General features: G+C 35.8%; 1 protein-coding gene and 1 long non-coding RNA gene across 6 annotated transcripts in view; one reads left to right on the top strand and one right to left on the bottom strand.

Moving 5' to 3' along the window:
• ADGRL3 (adhesion G protein-coupled receptor L3) overlaps positions 1–12,898 on the top strand; it is a 688,180-nt gene that overhangs the window by 110,357 nt on the left and 564,925 nt on the right. The window lies entirely within an intron of this gene.
• Positions 1–12,898, bottom strand: part of LOC139162019 (uncharacterized) — a 68,450-nt gene that overhangs the window by 18,841 nt on the left and 36,711 nt on the right. Inside the window, exon 2 of the long non-coding RNA XR_011558218.1 lies at positions 1,035–1,107. This is a non-coding gene — a long non-coding RNA (uncharacterized lncRNA). The remainder of the gene's footprint in view (positions 1–1,034; positions 1,108–12,898) is intronic.

The raw sequence follows: 12,898 nt of genomic DNA, 5'->3' as shown, positions 1-12,898 counted from the left end.
ATTTAAATATGCTTTACTTTATTTATATTTAAGTTCATTTAAAGGTAAATGGTTCCATAGGAAAGTTAGACTTTGCCCAGGTGCCACTTTTAGGAGAGTAGCCACTGGTACATCACACAAGGATTTTCTTACCCAGAGCAAATTGCACATCCCTCACAATATTGTGCTGGGCTCAGTTTTTCAGTCTATTTCTGTCATAAACCAATGCAAAATATATAGAATTAAAGTTGTTTAATTTAAGATATACAGTACTATAATATAGTCTATGTGTGTATCATCAAGTCATTGCTTGCCAACTTAGATTTTCTTCAGCAACTTGATTCTTTATATCTTTCAATGATGCACCAATCACTACTGCAGTTGAGTCTATCTTCTGTCTTATTGTCTTCTTTATCTTTTTCCTTCCACTTTTCCCGGAATTACAGATTTCTTTATAGCTAGGTCTTCATATAATGTCTACAATATTATCTGGATTTAATCACTTATGTCTTTATTGAGAATTCTGGATTTGTTCTATGAGCCATGTACAGTATTTGTTTTCTTGGTTAAATGCTATTCTTCAAAACAGTTTCTGAAATTCTGAAATGTATACTTCTATCTGGTGGTGTCCATGTATATAGGTTCTATTTTGGTTGTTGGAATAGTCTTAGCAATGGATGATTTATTGTATTGGCAGAAATAAATTGTTCTGCTTTGTTGTTTCCTACAAATATTTTAAACTATATTTTCTCTTTTAATATTTTCAATTTAGACATGTCAGTCTGCAGCAATACATCTTGCTTGCATGTTCTGTCAATTTCTTATTGACATTGATCATAAAACTTTTCAACCTTCTCTTCCTGCATGAGGAATTGGAGCAAAAACCTGGATAAGCATCATATCTTACTTGCCCTTCTCACTAAAGTGATCATCCACTTCCAGCATCTATATAGATGCTTGTTTGGGCAGCTGGAATGACCTTCATGGCTTAGGTCACAAGTGTCAAACTTGATAGAGTCACATGACATAATGTGATGTACTGTGGTGTATTTTACCTTTGTGTAGCCGGGGTGGACGTGGCCTGCAGGTGATGAATCCGGGCCATAGGCCACAAGTTTTATATTATCACTAACAGAAAACAGAAAAAAAATACAAGATTGAAATATACAGAAGCTGTCAGTGCGAATGTTACATCTAAGCATATTGGTATACTTTTATAGCACCTGTGATCAGATTCTGAAATGCTTTACAGCATTAATGCAATTAATGCACTAATACAAAATTAAATCAAGCTATTGCTCGAACTTAATATCTGGAATTATAGGTAGTTCACAACTTATGGCTACAATTGAACTACAAATTTCCATTGCTAAGCAAGACAATTAAGTGAATTTTGCCCCATTTTTCTGTAATTCCAGGACACTGCATCATAAATGAATGCCAGTTAGCAAGCATCCTAATTTTGATCACATGATTATTGGGAGGCTCAATGGTTGCGTGAAAAGCAGCCATAAGTCACTTTTTTCAGTGCCATTGTAACTTCAAAAAGTCACTAAATGGATGGTTGTAAATTGAGGACTACCTGTATTTAGTAATTTAATTTAATTAATTTAATTTAATCCTACCATAGGATTCAGGGAGGCTTACAGCAATAAAACAATACAATGATACAGTACAAGTCAAATAATAAAAACAATAAAACCCCAATTAATCAATAAAACCCCCTGAACTACACTGTACAGTCATACACACATACATACCAAGCAAATCGCAGTTCGGCTGTGACTAGATGTTACTCTCACGGCCCTCAGGCCTGCCGGCAAAGCCAGGTCTTCAAGATCTTTCAGAAGGCCAGTTGGGTGGTTGCAGTATGGATATCATGGGGTAGTTTGTTCCAAAGAACTGAAGCAACTACAGAGAAGGCCCTCCCCTGCAAGCCTGCCAACCTGCACTGCTTAGTCGATGGGACCCGGAGAAGGCCAACCCTATGGGATCTAATTGGTCTCTGGGAGGTATGCGGCAGGAGACGCTCCTATAGATAGTCTGTTCCTAAGCCATGTAGGGCTTTATAGGTGATAACCAATACCTTGAATTGTGCCCGGAAACCAATTGGCAGCTAGTGCAGCACACGGAGCGAAGGTGTTTTGTGGATGTACCTAGGTATATCCACAACAGCTCGTGCAGCTGTGTTCTGGACTAACAATATTATTGATTCATTATTCATGACCACTTTTCTTCATGACCACTGAGAGCGTGGGTTGCTCGCTGTCCAATCCGAGGACCGAGCCTAGTCTTTAAAAAGCCTGCTGGATCCGCCCCTTTTTTTTCCTCCAGGCAGCCAATATTATTTAATTTATTCTTTATTTATCCTTACATTTAAATTAATAAAATCCAGTGAATTTCTTAGATTAAAAGAAAGAGTCATTCAGTTTTTCACCAGATTTTATATCAATTGAAGAATTTGGGACTCATCAGGCCTAGTATGGATTGTCAATCAATATTCATGTTATTATATGGCATGTTATTATATGGCAAAGAAATAGCCTAATTGTCTACACAATGATGAAACTAAACTTTCAGTCTTCAGATTTTTATTAATAATGGATGATAGCATGTACTGTATACTGGTAGAAAGAATTATGAGATGATATTTAACAAGCATTGTAAGACCACCTTAATTAGAGAGAAACTCTGAAAGACATTGTTAAAGGAATTTGTGTTACAACCCTATTCCTGAATCAGATGGAAACTTTCCTGGATATCTTATATAGTATTTTTAAAATATGAGATATATTATATCTTGAAGAAATAAATATTATATTAAGTTAATGTAAATTTAGAATGAATGAATCTAACATGAACACAAAGTGGATGAATCTGATGTAGAAACCATAAACAAAGTAGACCAATCTGTGTAAATTCTTAATTTCAGTATTAAAGATGCCTTTGAAATGAATTCTTGGTGACTGCATTCATTCAGTTTTCCTATGTCTGCCTTCCAAGTTAGATCAAATCTGGAAACCAAAGACATGTAAGGTGTAATACTACGAAGGTTATGGTAACAGAATCTTGGAAGTTAGAACATGCCTCACCCTATCTGTTTAGATCTTCAGGAGAACTAAGGAGCATTATAGCAATAGCCCCTTGACTTATATACTGCTTCATAGTGTTTTTGCAGCCCTCTGTAAAAGGTTTACAGAATCAGCATTTTGTCCCCAACAATCTGGTCCCTCATTTTACCCACCTCGGAAGGATGGAAGACTGAGTCAACCTTTAGCCTGGTGAGGCTTGAACTTCTGGCAGCCAGCAGAAGTAGCCTGAAACATAGAAACATAGAAGATTGACGGCAGAAAAAGACCTCATGGTCCATCAAGTCTGCCCTTATACTATTTCCTGTATTTTATCTTAGGATGGATATATGTTTATCCCAGGCATGTTTAAATTCAGTTACTGTGGATTTACCAACCACGTACAGTAAGTACTGCATTATGTCTGAGTACAGATGAAGTACACATGAAGTACTGCATAATGTCTGAGATGTTTTCTCAATTTACATTTGTGCCCTGGGCTCATATTTCTTGTTCTGGTTGCAATTCTTCCTCCTGTTCTTCAATGTTATTCCTTCTTCCCATTACATATTGGCCTTGCTATGGATATGGTTTGCCCCTGCCTTCTTTAGAGTTTAGGAAATAGTCCCAGAATTGCCACTCAATTGCTTATGAAGTCTGACCTTGGCATTTATGGTCAAGTTGATGCTGTTTTGTAAACACTTTTGTTATTCTGGGCCAAACTACAAATTACAATTTTCTATGGAGCATGCACAAAAATAATAGCATTATTTGATGTTGTTGCTCAAAATAGTAGCTAGGCTTATTTATGTTGAAAAAAATAAACAGCTTGGGCATGAAATAGTCAGATAATATGCAGAAAAGAAGTTAAGGAACTCTCTCAGCCCTCTTTTATTCCCCACTGCAAATATAGCTTTTTAAAAAAGAGGCTCAGTAGAAAACTCATAGAATTACTCATTATCTTTTGTTTTGTCTTCAGTTCTGATATGTGTAATTAATTTGTCTCCTTATTGTATTACATAAAGTTTTCTCATAATACTTTCTGACATATTACATGCAAACAGTATCTGCGTAATTTGTAGTAGATAGGAGAAAACTTCTCTCTTGCCTGTATCCTTCCTGTTCTGGCAAGCCTTCCAACTTCATATTTTCTTTCAACCTGCCATATTTTTAGAGCAGACTGAGGCTTTAGAAAATAGCAGAAGTACTCCAAAATAGGTGAGTTTAGTTTCCGCTCTACCTCCTGCAAGCTTTTACTTTTGAAAATTAAATTTCTCCTAATTATAGTACAAAATGTATATTAATTAGCAGGCAGGTAAGATGTAAAATACATACAGTATAAGCACCTCAGTACAGGAATACTGTATAGTTAATACACACACACCTCTCAAATCTGTTTTAATTTCTTTTTGACTGCTATAAAATGTAAACCAATAAATTAGTAATTTATTCATTTTATTAAATTCATTTTATTTTCTTACCTTTGAAGATCAGGAGAGAAAAGTGAATATTTCACAGTAATTAGTTACTACTTGATCTAAAGCTTCTAATTTGTAGTTGTTACTGTAGAAATAATGTAATTCGATCTTGAGAGCCATAGAAGTTGTGATCATGCAACCTCAGAAACATGGGACTATTATTCCTTAAATCAATCAGAATTGACTGGCTTCTACCAATACACTAAACCGTTAACTGGGCTCCTAAATCATAGTGGTTGTGTTTAGATAAGACATTGAGTTACAAACAGTTTGTTCTATGGCTTAGTGTGAATCTAGTCAAAGAAAGGTTGAGCTGTTTCAAATGGGAGAAAAAACAGATGGCTGGAGTTTGTTTTCAGCAGATTGGACTAGCTTTATATGGTGCCAGAATATGGCAAATGTTGTAGAATTTGGCACAGGAGAATGAGGAGCACTCATGCCAAATATCAGTCAGATAAGTTAGGGAAATATTGTGGAAAAGAAAGAATAGTAAAAAAACCAAAAACCCCTCAATTCTTCTTCCTAAATGTAATGAAGCTGATTGGCAAGCAAAATTTAAGATTGTACCTTATAGTGAATCAGCTTATATTGAATCAATAAATTAATCTAGTAGCTAACTAGCTAATTGAAAGCAGGGTCATCACATGTTAGGCAACAAATTAGGCAATAAGGCAAACAATAAAAACACAAAGGTTTACTCCACACCACCAGAACCCCTTAAGAAGCTTTGACTAAGGTCATTAAATACATTGAGAACTTTTGTGGAAAAGGACAAATGTCAGAGTTACTCTTATAATCTTTTGTGAAACTTTGAAATACTTGTCGACTTCAGTATAGATTCATTTATGGGGCAGAAGATGTAATTTCTAGTGGTACTAGCTTACCATTAGGTTTCTCTCCCTATAGTATTGTAGGAAGAAAGCACTAGGCAAGAAAACAAATAGGACAACATCAGTGTAAAGATGCTGAACAAAAGGAAGGATTAATAAATTGTGACTGAGGATAAGTGATGTGCTGGATCAATATAGAATACAACAGACTCTTTAGGACAGTGCTTCTCAACCTTTCTAATGCTGCGACCCCTTAATACAGTTCCTCATCTTGTAATGACCCCCAACTGTAAGTTTAGCGCCAATTCTTCCAACAGATCTTTAAGCTGATTGGCAAGAGGTCAGAGGAACACCCCCCTGTAAACGCCTGATTGGTTGGATTGTAAAAATATGTTCCGAGATGCCAGTATAGAAGCTTTCGTTGCTAACACCATTGGAAATTTGTCTTTTCCCATGGTCTTAGGCGACCCCTGTGAAATGGTCATTCGACCCCCCCAAAGAGGTCCCGACCCCAAGGTTGAGAACCACTGCTTTAGGAGATTGCAAGGCATGGGAATGTCCTAAAGTCATTCAGTGTATATTTGAGATAGATTATTGCTTTCTATTCAAGGCAGTAGAATTAAAATATAATTCCATGGTAGTCCCAAAGGTGCTTCTTCAAGAGGCAACTGAACTTTCCGGTTTTTCTTTGAAGATGTTTTGCTTCTCATCCAAGAAGCTTCTTGAATGAGAAGTGAAACATCCTGAAAGAAAAACCAGAAAGTCCAGTTGCCTCATGGAAAAGCACCTTTGGGACAGGCATGGCCTGGATGACTGAGAATCTCCATAGATAATTCCATGGTAGTTTCAGTATGTCAAATTTCCTCGTGTTCTCTCCAGTAAATCCAGTGGATAAAAGAGCTTACATTGATATAGGGTGCAGGGAGAAGTAAGAAATGGAACATTCTGTCCCTGATCCTTTCAAAATGACATTGAAATCAAAATAAAGAACCAACAAACTGAAATAAACAGATTTTAATAAAGTTAGAGTACTGAAAAGTTGTATTGTATTGCAGAAGAAGCTAATGAAAAAAATACCTCAAAATGGGCAAGAAAGGAGATTTTCAAAAAAGGATAGTACACTAGTCTCAAACATACCCAGTAAGAAAAACAATAAAAGAAGTCAGTATGACTATAGAAAAATAAATAAATGAAAAGGAATGTTTCCAGTAATCTGTGAGGATGGCAAATACTAAGAGTTAACAAAGAAAATATTCTTACTTTGACCTATTACTCCAATAACAGACAATTATGAAGAAAAGGCTGAAGGAGCGTTACAGTTTTACAATGGTAAAGTAATATGCAGGAAATATTTACTTGGAGTTCAAATTTCCAAGATCAAATCAACTGCATTTTAAGAAACTAAAAAAAAAAAAAAGGAAAAGATTTCCGGATGTTAGAGATTAGCTGTACCCATCATTGAAAACAGTAGGGCCAGACAACTGAAGGAAAGTGCATATTATATGAAATCTGTGATCTGACACTGGTGCTGGAAAGATTGTATAACAGATGATAAAGCCATCTGTAAATCTCTTAAAAACAATGCCATGATTAGTAGAAATTGTTTTGTGTTGCCAATTACATACAGAACCAACTTTTTATACAAACTCAAGGTATTTTTTTTCTAGTTGTACATTCCTAATAGCAGTAACAAACACATTGCAAAATACAAATGTTCTGCTTAGTGAATGAAAACACAAAAGCTTACTTATTGAGATAACCCAGAGAGACAAAACACTAATTCAGCAACAAGCCAAATGTCAGTTTCTAGTTCTAATTTCATTTAGGTAGGAAGGAATCCAGAGCAGCACAGAAAGAGGTTTGCAGTTGGATGGGTGAAACATTCAATGCCACCAAGAAATAGGCTGCAGCTTCCTTCATATATACCTTTTTACCAGCTGGATTAATTTGCTTCTTTCTTTCAAGTACAATGGTACCTCTACCTAAGAACGCCTCTACTTAAGTCCTTTTCTAGATAAGAACTGGGTGCTCAAGATTTTTTTTTGCCTCTTCTTAAGAACTATTTTCTACTTAAGAACCTGAGCCTGGAAAAATTTCCCAGGAAATTTGAGAACAGCATGAAGGCCTAACCAGTTTCCCATTTCCCCTGGGTTTCTCTCTCTGGCTTTTTTTTAAGCCTTAAAGTTTTAGATTTATTTGATTCCCCTTGCCTCACCTTTTTCCTTCGGCAGCGACTGTCCTCCTCTTCTTCCTCCTCCTGCCACCCAAATTCTGAGCTTTTATTTCTTTCCTAATGGGTTTGCACACATTATTTGCTTTTACATTGATTCCTATGGGAAAAATTGCTTCTAATTACAAACCTTTCTACTTAAGAACCTGGTCACAGAACAAATTAAATTCTTAAGTAGAGGTACCACTGTAAGTGGTTCAAATTAATTTCTGATGCACGGCTGGGCTATAAAAGTTGCCTCACTCATGCTTTGGATCAGCTGAGCCTGTTGTACCTGCCTCCTCTGCAGTTATTACATATGGTCAAGTTAAGGTGAAGCTCTTCAGTTTCTGAATCAGAAGACTCCAATTGATTCCTAAGACATTGACATGTGTTTTTTTAAAGAAAAAGTTATTTCCAAATGAACTGTGAAAAATGATGTTTTTTTAAGTAGGTCTGTTGACACCTGATGTCCAGCCAATACATTCTATAGGGTTAAAGGACAGTAGATTCAGGTCAGGGTGAAATGCTGAATTATGAATTAATATTAAGAGTTAACAAAGAAAGAAAGATACTGCAATCCATATATCTTCAGTGTGCCAGATTAGGGAGTTGCTGTAGTCTTTTTATCTTAACATAAGGGACAAGCGAGGATTGATAAAATGATATAAACAACACAGCTTGGTAAGTAACTTTTTTTTAGAGAAAGGGTGGAGGAATTTATTACACATAAGTTTTCTTAGTTAGCTAAATAAGTCTTTCTGCATAGGTATTTATTATAGCTACAAAGGGGGAAAGGGGTTCCATGATAAACTCCTCACTAGTCTTTTGTAGTACAGGAAATTATGGAAATATCTTGATTTCAGCAGAGCAAAAATACCATTATTATATTCTGATTAGTGAGCTAATGCCTTACAGGTTGCATGGTGATACGATTAGGTAAATATGCAGCAGGCTCAAAAAATTGAAATCAGAGAATGATCATGATTGGTTCCCGTCCCATTTAGTTTGCTACCAAACTAATTATTCTTCAGCATTTCTAATGACTTTGATAAAGAGATGGAGACAATATGTCTCAAATCAGAAAAAAAAATCAACATTGGGAGAAAAAACTGAACAACTTTCAAAATAAACTGATAGATTAGAGGGTAGATCTTCAATCAGTTTGGGCCAACAGGCATATTTGAAATTTGGAGGACATACCATGAACAATGGATCACATCCAGGCTGTTCAGCAAGTCATTGAAAGGCACAAACAGTACCTCATGCCTTTGTGCATAGCTTAAAATTGACTATGAAAAGTCATTTCATTCAATATTTCAGCAGGTAATAATTAAGGTACTGCTTAGCCAGGGCTTTACCATCTTCTCTAAATGGTTTTCATATTGCTCCCAACCTCCTGGGTCCTTGTTTTACCAACCTTGGAAAGACTGAGCCAGTCAGGATCGAACTGCTGGCAGTCATCAGAATTAGCCAGTATTGCATTCTAACCACTGCTCAAGTTGTTTAACTCAGTATTACAGCAAGCAATAATTACTGTATTGCTCAACCAAGATTTAGACACTCTTACATAAACTTACTACAGTCAATATATAAAAAACCAATGGCAACAATTAAAGTGGAAATCAACATAGAATGAGGTGTACAAAAAGGTAATACAATATCACTTATCTTTTTCTTAACTTGCCTTAAAGAAGCATTTTGCAAACTAGACTGGACAAAAGATGGAATAAAAATCAATGGCGCCTATTTAAATCATTGAAGATTTACAGACAATGTTCCCTTCTCACAAGACTCGGAAGAGCTACAAAGACACATTCAAGAGAACCATTTGGCTTAAAAAATAAACCTGGAAAAGAGCCAGGTTATGTTTAATAAATTCACCAAAGAAAGTCATTTTTAATAGCTGGAGATGAACTAGTAGACTACTCCATATACCTTGACCAATGGATCTCAGTGTAAGATGATACAATAAAAGAAACTGAATGACATGTTAAATGTAGTTGGCAGGCATTCGGCAAGCTAAGCATAATTTTCAAGAATTTTCACCTATGCTTGAAGAGAAAGGTTTTCGATCAGTGTGACGAAACATGGACACTAATCTCACAATTGATACAAAATCTACAAGTGGCACAAAGAGCCATGGAATGATACATGCTGTGTATTGCAAGAGAAGCTACAAAGATCTGCACATGAATTAGAGAACAAATGAAGATATATAATATCATAATGATAGTAAAATAATTGAAATGGAAATGGGCTGGTCAGGTAACAAGAAGAACTGGTGGTAGGTGGACCAAGACAGTCATAGAATGGATCTCACTTAATAACAAACATCTACAAAAGAGGCTTAAAACAAAATGGGTCAATGATATTAGCTAGTATTGTAGGCCCAATTGGCAAAATAAATCTCAGGACCATATTGGTTGAAAACATGCAGAAGAGGCCTTCATCCTGCACTGAATATGGCTGAAATGATCATGATATGTCCTGTAAAATATGGCCAGTAACAAAATGCCAGTCTCCTTAACTAATTTTTTCTTTTCCTTGGCATTTGAGTATATTTCCAAGTAAATACAGAAGCCCCCAAACTATACAGTATACGGTACTATTTTTCTAAGCGGAGTTTTTAGGTTCTTTGCAGACCTTAAGGCACTTAGAGAAACAAAGTTGATGGTTAAGCTGTTCGGTGTGTAGAATTTCATTTTTTTAAGTAAAAGAATCTAAACAAAGTAAGCTCAGAAATGAACTGAAAACATTCTACTGTTAGCAAAAGAAATCAAATACATAGATACAGTATGGAGAATGTGTTCTGGAATCCAATACATGTGGAGAAAATTCTGAATTGGGATTTGATCAGAAACTGAAATTCTAATATAGTAATGTCATAGGACTCCAAAAAAGCAAATGCTGTGATAAATTGTATTGTGGAAGCATATGTTCCAAACCCTAGTCTGGTTATTATTTTTAATTCTGGCATGTTTTAATGAAAATGTATATGCACACATTCAGAGAAAGGCAACAAAGATCTATCTCTTTATGAAGAAAGATTGAAGGAAACTGGAAAATGTAATTTGAAAAGTGAAGCTAAGGGTCATACTACAGCATTGTTCAAATCCTTGAAAGAATATCATGTAGAAGAAGGTCATGGCTTGTCCGGTCAAGAAAAAATTTCAGAAGATAGTTTTCAATGAAGCTAAGGAAAATGTCTTAATGTGATAGTGAAAACAATTACCTTCACTTGGGGTGTTCAAACAGAGATAAACATCTATTGAGTTTCTTCAATTTAGACTTGCACTAACTAGAAATTTGGATTTGATGGTTTAAAATCCTTCATGAAGATGTATATCACCTGTATTTAAGGTTTCTCCAATGTGACTGATTCACAGTTAACAGAAATAGATGTTTTTCAACTACAGTATTTTCCCCATAAAACATATTTCTTGTTTCAAACTGCCAAATAAAGTATTTTTGTAATCTTTTGTCCCAAGAGCTTGAGAAACTTGGAAAAATTAAGATCAAGTCAAATTAATAGTTCTCAAATAGGTTCTCAAATCATGGTATGGACCTCAAACTCCACAAATTCAGGTTGTTTTCTCCACCGCCAAGCATCCCACTTTAGAAGAGTTGGAACTAGAAGGACAGTTGTTGGGCAGATTTTTGTGTCTGTTGCTGGTGTTTTGTCTTACTCAAGAATTTACTGGCTGTTACAGCTCCAATTTTCTCTTGGTTTGTTTGCAAAACACAAGATTGCAGATAAAATATTTGTGAATCAATAAATGTCATAGTGCTTGCAAATTCTTCTTAATGAGAACATGGATTATGAATGTGGGCAGGAAAGAGGTTGTTCTGCCTTCCTCACCTGATAGTAAATGTTTTAGATGTTGTCTGAACATACCCAAAAATATTCTTGAAAGAATTTGGGTGCCAATTAATTTTGCAAAACCTATGGGGCCAGAGATGGGGGAACTATGTAAATAGCACCTCACCATAACTGCAAAAGTAGCCATTCAACTATTACATCTCACTATCAACAACTCAAAGAATCTAAATAAATAAAACAGTTTCTTTTAAATGATTGAAATATGGTCCAAAAAAAGGTATCATTAGGAAAGAGGAAGGGATAGAAAAAAGATGCTCCAAACTCCTCTGTCTGTTAACAGGTGCTTTTAACAGAACTGAAATAATTTGAAAGGGAGTAGAGTAAGAATTGTCTACTGTCCAGCTTCTCTCTGTAGAATCATTGTCTTTGGCCACTAATTCGAACTTTGGTCTGAAAAAGAAATAACCGTTCTTGCTCCATTATGTTTCTTTCTGATCTAGCTTTTGACTCACCCGAGAGCTGTCGATGGCTCAGTCCTGACAGGAGCAGTAATAAAGACACAGTGTGTTGTTTATTACTTCAATGAATAGTTTAGAGAAAAAGGCAGGTGTTTGGGGAGTGCCTTCGCCAACCATTTGTTTTTGTTTGCCGTAATTAGGCATCCCATTATATTCATGCCGCATCTTAAGATTGCTATGCATGGTATGTTTTCTATTGCACTGCAAGATGAAAATTGATCACGAATCAATACTGTATAACGATTTAATGCTCACCACAGTAAAAGATGGTTGGTGGAAATTAGAATTTGTGTGTGTGTGTGTGTGTGTGCATTTGTGTGTGTGGTTTCCAGGCTAATCTTGAAAAGAAACCACAGTTCTGTGAAAATGAGACAACGTGGAATGTATATGGTTGGGTATAGTAACTTTACTCAGTCTGAAATAAATTTAGCAGATCTGAAATATTTAGAACTTCATTCATGTTATAATGGTTAATATTTTCTAAATTCTAAAAAATATGGCTTCAATTGGAAGTAAAATTATAATTTAGGAAAATGTAGACTTTGTGGCATCCCAAAGTGAATAGCTGCTTGGATGACCTCTCCTCTTCCACTACCACTGACTGATATTGACACAGAGAAATACTGTGCAGTAAAGTGTCCCCTACTCCAAGTCCAGAAGGATATTGTGTTTACTGTTTTTGATCACTGCTAAGAGCTCTAAAACAATGAAAAAAGTTGCATGCCCTTTTTGTTCTGAAGAAGGTTATCCACTAGAATGAGTGTAATTTCCGTCCATTGCCTGAATCCTGATTGAAATATATCTATATAATCCCAGGAAGAGGTACACCAACATCTTATTCCAGGGCATTGGCATATCTGCCTTCTAAGATTTTTGACAACTTTCTTTCCAGCTCTTGACACGCCTACTGACTTTTCCAAAGGAAAATGGATCCTGGCCACAAGTGGCCAAAGTCATCATCACTTTGTTGGCATCCACAAGCTGAAGTATATC

The sequence above is a fragment of the Erythrolamprus reginae genome, chromosome 2 (genome assembly GCF_031021105.1).
Source record: "Erythrolamprus reginae isolate rEryReg1 chromosome 2, rEryReg1.hap1, whole genome shotgun sequence".
In the NCBI taxonomy this organism is placed as follows: domain Eukaryota; kingdom Metazoa; phylum Chordata; class Lepidosauria; order Squamata; family Dipsadidae; genus Erythrolamprus; species Erythrolamprus reginae.
This window is presented reverse-complemented; position numbering and strand designations above follow the sequence as displayed.